The sequence below is a fragment of the Galeopterus variegatus genome, unplaced genomic scaffold (genome assembly GCF_000696425.1).
Source record: "Galeopterus variegatus unplaced genomic scaffold, G_variegatus-3.0.2 Scaffold1268, whole genome shotgun sequence".
Taxonomy (NCBI): domain Eukaryota; kingdom Metazoa; phylum Chordata; class Mammalia; order Dermoptera; family Cynocephalidae; genus Galeopterus; species Galeopterus variegatus.
The window spans coordinates 359653-366890 of NW_007727379.1; the positions used below are offsets into that span (position 1 = coordinate 359653).

General features: G+C 44.4%; 1 protein-coding gene across 1 annotated transcript in view; it reads right to left on the reverse strand.

Annotated features, from left to right (window-relative positions):
• GPR116 (G protein-coupled receptor 116) overlaps window positions 1-6891 on the reverse strand; it is a 70933-nt gene extending 64042 nt beyond the window's left edge. The window contains exon 1 of the mRNA XM_008575970.1: window positions 6681-6891. The gene's annotated coding sequence lies outside the window, so the exon portion shown is untranslated. The remainder of the gene's footprint in view (window positions 1-6680) is intronic.
• Window positions 6892-7238: the final 347 nt, after the last annotated feature.

The following is a 7238-nucleotide window of genomic DNA, read 5'->3' on the forward strand; positions in this document are numbered from 1 at the left end:
GGGGGGGGGGGGGGGGTTAACCTTTACTCAAGAGATTACCATCGTTTTGAAAACATTAAGTTCCTAACTGCTCTTATCTGATCTATCTTGCTACTTTAATTTACCATGTGGAGGGGTTTCCCCAAGCCCTGGCAAAACAATGCCAGGGGTGCATTTCAATTGCTGAGGAGGGTGGCCTTGTGGTTGGCTGCAGTGCTGGATTGAGCATCAGAGGGTCTGGGAGTTCTGTGGTTCTACTTTTTATTTGGTGAGATTCAAAATAATATTGGAATATTTTAATAATAATAATATCAGACCAATCAGAACAGTCTCCAGCCACTTTGCAGGAGTAGGGGCCTGGGGGCCTCCGACTGGACCAGGCCTTGACAATTTCATTGCTGGATGGTGGGAAGGTCTAGGGAGAATCCAAGGGGAGGGACTGGGTGGCTGAGGCAGAGGTGGGGAGGGGGTACTTGGGACACTCTGGGGACTCGGGGCAGCAGTTATTTACCATGTGATTTGAAACAGTCCAGCATTTTAATAATTGGCAGGGCCATCTTAGCCTCCTGTGGTTCCTCCCTCTGTAGCCCCCGTCCCCTGTCTCCCTGACACCAGGCATTATTGTCTTTGGCCGGTGATGTCACTTCTCTTAAAGTTTCACTTCCTTCTCTAAAGATTTTGCATAATGTGTGTGCTACGCAAAATGAAAAAAAGTATTACTTTATTCCCCCTCCACCCCAGTACAGTTCCCTGAGGAGTCCTTGCTGTTCCGAGATTTCCTAATCTGGACAGTATGACTTCAGGCCTCACGTCATTATGGAAAGTATTTTATAGAGGCGAACCCAACACATTCTTGCCCAGTCCTCACTGTCACTGGTTTCCTGTTGGTGTCTGCCGTTTATCACCTCCTCCTGGGGGCACCGTCTCCCTCCCCGGCTCTCCCACTGCTCGGGGGTTTGCTGCTGCCCTTCCGTGGTCCTATCTTTATCAGCCTTCCAGCACCTCACTGAGAGCCCTGCCAAATACCTCTCCTTGGTCCTTGGCTTTTCTCTCTTGACACCCTTTCTCTTGCAGAGCTTGTCCACTTCCATAGTTTTAATTATCAAGTTATGTGAGAATTTCCAAAATTTTATTTCCACCCTGACCTCTTTGATAAATGTTCACATCTCTCCAACTGTACTATTTCTATCAGGTCTAAACTCGGCTCGTCTAAAACTGAACTAGGTGTCTTCTTTCCTGTGCTATTTCCTAACCCATCTCTTCCCAGATTTGCCAACTGCTGGCTTCATTCTGCAGTTTTCCAGGCTCACACCACAGGTGTTTTGGACACAAAAAGCAATGGCAGGAGTAAGAGCAGCAATTCAAGAGGTCACTAAGTCCTGCTAATGACCTACTGCTGAGCTCTCAGAGCTGCTGTGTTTCTTTCCCTTGGCCACCACGTTGGTTTGGACATTACCATCTCACACCTGGATGGTTGCAGTAATTCCCTGAATGGGCCCCTCCCTCCTTTCTTCTCTGTCCAATAATCCAACACAACAGCAGCTGATTAATATATTAACTCTCCTAGAACACTCTTTTGTCTGGATTGCCATTACATTGGACTCAAACATTTTAAACATTCTAAAATACCCAGAGGATATTTAGGTTAATTCACCTGGCAAGCATGATCACCACAACCTAATGAAAAACCAGCTCCCCCAATTTTTCTCCAGTAACATTTGGATATAGAACAGACTGACCCACTCAGGAGCTTTTATTCTACCTTCTTTTGCAAATTATGTTGTAAATATTAACAATAAACGTTGGTGGAATGGATTGCTACATCTCAGCTTCTTCTCACACTACCCTTGGCAACTGAAATGCTCTATTCCTCCTATTCCTCCTTTCTAAGCTTTAGTCATCACTTCAGGTCTTGCTTATTCACTTAGTAACAACGATGATTACTACCATTTGTCAAGCACTTGCCATGTGCCTGGCATCAAGCTAAGCACTCCGCATGCACTAGGCTCATTAAATCCTTACAATCTTATGTTGTGAGAATTATTATCATCTCCATTTTGCAGATGAAGAAACTGAATATTGGGTAAATTAAGAAACACCCAAGGTGGCATAGCAAAAGCTAAGTCTGCCACCAAAGTCTGACTGGTTAACCTTTATAGCATATTGCCTCTTTTCTTGTCTTCTGCAGAAATAACATCTTTTTGCTGAATACACTACGTTTCTCTCCTTAGCTACTCATCTAGCCCTGCCATGTGGGTCTTTTTGCAGCACTGTTGTGGTTTTTGTGGCGTAGCACAGTAAATAGGAGTAGGGACTCTGAAGTCAGAGTGTGTGAGATGGAATCCCGATTCCACTACATGCTAGCTTTCTGTGTATTCCCTTCTTTATAAAATAGGGGTTATACTAGCACCCGAGGCACAGGATTATTAGAAGTAAATAAGTTAATCTTTATAAAGCACCGAACATGTGCCTAGCACACTGTATGGTTAAGACAATTGTCTGGCTAAAGCAACTCATAACTAAAACCAAAATGTTTCATTATTTTAGTTACATTAAGTTTTCCATTTGTATTGTCAGAGCTGGGGTTAGGGCCCATAGACACTTCAAACCCATTGTACAGACTGGGTCACAGATCCCTCACATGACAGGCTGGGTCACCAGACCCCTCACATGCAGGTCCATGAGCTAGGCAATTGGGAAATATCTCAGGAGCCATTGACAGACGACAGAAGCTCAGTCCTCAGCAACAGCAGCAGCCTCTCAGGGCATCCCAGGGGCCCTGGCAGCAATAGCTTTACGGCAACTGCCTCCAGCAGCAGTAGCAGCAGTAGCGGCCTCCCTGTGGGCCTCCCCACCCAGGGGGGCAGGGGGCCGTGCAGATCAGAGCCATTCATCCTTTATACTCAAGTCCGATAACCCGGGACACCAGGGTGCACATGTGCAATTACATTAGACAACCAAGGAACACCTGGGCACATGTGCATATTTACATCGAATGCTCTCAAGACTCCAAATCCCCGAGGGACCTCGACCATTTATCTTCACTTTCCCTACACACACAGTAAGCACTCAGTAAATATTCCTTCTTATTAAATTTCTCAATGCCTGTACTTTGCCTCCCAGGAAGAGTCTAAGCTAATTAAGAGAAAAGATTCTCTGCCTTTGTAATTCCACAGCACTTAGCAAGTCTCTCCAGTGTAGGTGATTCCACTAGGCTGTGATTTGAAAGGTTTCACTTTGTGATTATCTTTTCGGACATAGGCCAGATTGCAATGATTTTAACCATCACTAACAGAGTCATCCAATGTGAACTGAAATGCTGAGCTGGTAGATAACTTCTGAATTCGCAGTTTGCCCATAGCCAATGCATGTGTTTAATCAACGAGCCTCCTGGAGCACATACTGTGTGTGGAAACTGGCAGGTACTGCTAAAACAAACTCCGAACAACCCCTCATAGTGCTCTTTATAAAGGAGACAAACATTATACTGGTGAGTGATACTACCTGAACAATATCAAGAAATTTTAGAAGAGAAAAGCCTCTAGGGGTTCACTCTATGATTAAAACACAACCCTAACTTATTAGCTATCCGCAGGTAGTTCAACCCAGAAAGTGGCAGATCATGCGAAGGATAGTTAGTATTTCTTTGTTTTCCCATTTTCTTAGAATTAGGACAAAACATGTTAAAGTAATCGTGAGTGAAATGTATGACCCTTATAGTCATCTGGCATTAGAAGAGCACATCCTGTTTACCTAGAACATTGAATCGGACTTTGTAAAATCTGCAAGTAACAAGGAGCCGGCATATCTGCAGTGAAGTCAGATGAGGTTGTTCCAATTTAAACTGGAAGGCAGTCCCACAGTCGGGGGAGCCAGGAACCTCCTCTTCATTCTCCCATGAAGATGCACCTGTTTCTCTGATGAACAGCATCAGCCAGAATTCTAATGCATATGATACTCACATGAACAAATATTGCCTCTGTTCCTCAGTTTAAGCCACTTTATCTCTTACACCCAGACTCAGTGATTCCCAGCCCCAGATGGATAATAGATTTAAAAAAACAAACAAACAAAAGTGCCTGGCCCTCCCCCAGAGCTTCTGATTCCATTGCTCTGCTGAAGTGTCTGGACACTGTTTTTGTTGTTGTTGTTTGTTAAGCTCCTGGTTGATCGTAATAAACTGCGGGTGTTAGAATCTGCTAATATCCGGACCAGGCAATAGTTTGATCTATCTTTACATTTCCAGCAAAACATCTACCGTGTTGCTACAAAGTTGACAGAATCCAGCCAATCACATTAATTCTCTATTCCACGTGACCTTTATCTTCACATTACTAACCAAAAATGGAGCTGAAAAGACAGTGATCTGGGTTTTTTTCTCAATGCCCCCAAAAGATTCATCATGTGATGTTGGGCAAAGAAATTAACCTCTGAATCTCTCTTTTTGTATTCTGTAAAATGAGAATAAGATATCTGCTTTGCCTGTGACATGGTGTACAGGTATGAAAGTCTTTTTGAGAACTAAAAAGTTGCATATAAATACAAGAGATTGGGTTTATAACTTTTAGAGAAGACTGATCAGCCTTACCAACCAGAGTTGGTGGCAACCCAAGTCATACTTTTGACTGCTCTGAAATGCCCCCACGTACCACATAAGTGAGATTACTGTATTTCAGTCATATCTAGCAAGTGCGGTGGTGCTAGCCTACAAGGCCTCGGTGGAAATCTGTCATGGGGCTAACACTATGCAGTAGGGTGAAATGATTAATCAAATTATCCAGGGATAAGGAGAAGGGACAAAGATAGGCACATTTCACAGGACGGTCCAACACAGAATGTCCAAAATCTGCAGGACAAGTGGCCCTCCAGTTTGGGGTGAAGAAACCTTGGAAAGGGCAGGAAAATATGAAATAGCAACGAAAAGTGTTTTATAATTGTCCTTACCCTGAGGTTACTTATTTGTACCTTTTTTCCAAAGCCTATCTCCATGACCCGTAACAACTTGTTTATAGTGACTTTTTTTTTTTTTTCTTATTTTCCCTTAACAATGTATTGGGGGGAGCAGTGGGGATAAAAGGCCACCTTTTTACAAAAGACTAAAAGAGATGAAAAGTGAACCAGTCTGTTAAATGCACTTATTATCCATTGAATAAAAAGATAATTTCTCCCACCCTTACCCATTGTCCCTGGGCCAACCACTTCATCTCTCTCTCAGCTATTATCTATCTATCTATATACCTAGTTAATTTCCTTTTATTTTATTTTCTCCCCTTTCATTTCCAGAACAAGGCTATCTTTGATGGCCTTCAAATAGAAAAGCCCAAACCACTAGCTGGCAAATCTAGAGTTTAATCTTTGGGAGGTCGTTATTAATAATATTAATTGCCAAAACCAAAACCAACACAAAAATAGTAATTGTAAAAATAAGTAAAACTCTTTCAAACTTTTCTGAGTGTTAAAAGAGCTATTCACAGGGCCGGCCCCGTGGCTCACTCGGGAGAGTGCAGCGCTGGTAGCACCGAGGCCGTGGGTTCAGATCCTATATAGCTGGTGTGCTCACTGGCTGAGCGTGGTGCAGACCACACCGTGCTGAGGGTTGCGATCCCCTTACCAATCAGAAAAAAAAAAAAGAGAGCTATTCACATTCCCCATGAGAGGAACTGAGAGGAAGATGGTGTTAAGGTTCATCACATGAATCTGACAATGAGAATTTATCGTACTCCTGTGCCCTGGCTTGTCCTAAGAGCTGGGAAGAACCAGAAAGTAAGTCCTTTAACTGGTAACACAGCAAATTATTGATGAAATAATTTTGGAGGAGAAGGAAAAAAGACTGCATATTGGGGATGCAGGGCTTGAAAAACCCTTAAGAGATATTTTAGAAAAAGAATATATTTCTGTACTATTTGTGTAATTCAATAATGAAAAGCCAACTAACTACATGAGCCGTTTATAAAAGGAAAATCAGAGCTCTAGTGAAGAGCTCTGGTCTGGCTCTCTAGAAAGTGTAAGAAAACATGGTTTCAGCAAGCCACACATCACAGACCCTTCCTCCTTTCTAAAATGCTCAAAACAAGTTTGCCTCTCTTAAGCCCGGACATTTGCACAAACCTCCTTTCTAGCACCGGCTACAAATCCCTTTCCCCTCAGTCATGGGTGGGAGTATACATTTTGGGGCTCCTGACGGTATACATTTTGGGGCTCCTTTCTTGCCTGCCCGAGGACTGTCTGAGAGCTGAGAGAATCCCCGTGCTCCTCCCGCTGCTCAGTGGGCCTCCCCTTCCCCAGCACAGCCCCGCCATGGCTGCCTGCCGTGGACTCGCTGCAGGGAGGGCGGCAGCGTGGTAGGGCATGCCTGCTCTGGTCTTCACAGTATCTTCTGCCTCAGGGATGGGAGAATTCATTTTACAAAAGAAGAAAAAAATCTCTACAGATTATAGAAAAAACCCTAAGGGATCCCAGCTAGTTGCGTGATAGTCAGTCTCCCTAAACATAGTCTCATCACCTTGACCAACTGTCTGCACAATGCTCCTGACTGGACACGCTTTACCTTCCCAACACCCACGTCACAGCTATGCAAAAGAAAATCAGGCGGAGAGGATCATGAGTGGAAGATGCCACAAGAGGAGTGTCAAAGTGACTTAGGTGCCCCTGAGGTCTTGCTACAAAGGGAGACAGACCACAGTAGGAGAAATGCCAGTTACCTGTCCAGCACCGTTGTCCCCAGGCTGGCTCCTGCTCTGATCACACTCCAGAAAGCTTCCCAGTTTCCACTATGGGGCCATTTGCCCCGCGGTCTCCTTGAGGGGGCCTCACACCCGGTGGAGGGAGAGCCAAGCAGGACTCATTTTGAGCTTTTCAGCAAGACTGGCAGCTCCGTGGCCAAGCTTAGCCTCACTGGGGCCTCTCCCAGCTGTGATCTGCTGTGATCCTCTGAGCCTCACAGAGCCATCCCTGAGAGCCTCGCTGCTATTTTAAAAACAAGAAGTGATTTCCTGGTCCTCTTCTCCGGATGGCGTGTGCAATTTCCCTGACGCCCCATGGGAAGTCCTTCAGATCCTTCTTATCTGGAAACCTCTCCACCAAGTGGACAGACTTGTTTGGCCAATGCCCCTAGTTCTTGCTTTTCTTTCTCCAAAGGAAAAAAAAAAATCAGAAAAATGAAACCAGGGCAAACCAGAAATGGGCTAGAACTAACGAGCAGTGCAGGATGCCTAGTTTAAGCCTTCAAAAGATGACCAATAAATTAGATTGTGATTTCA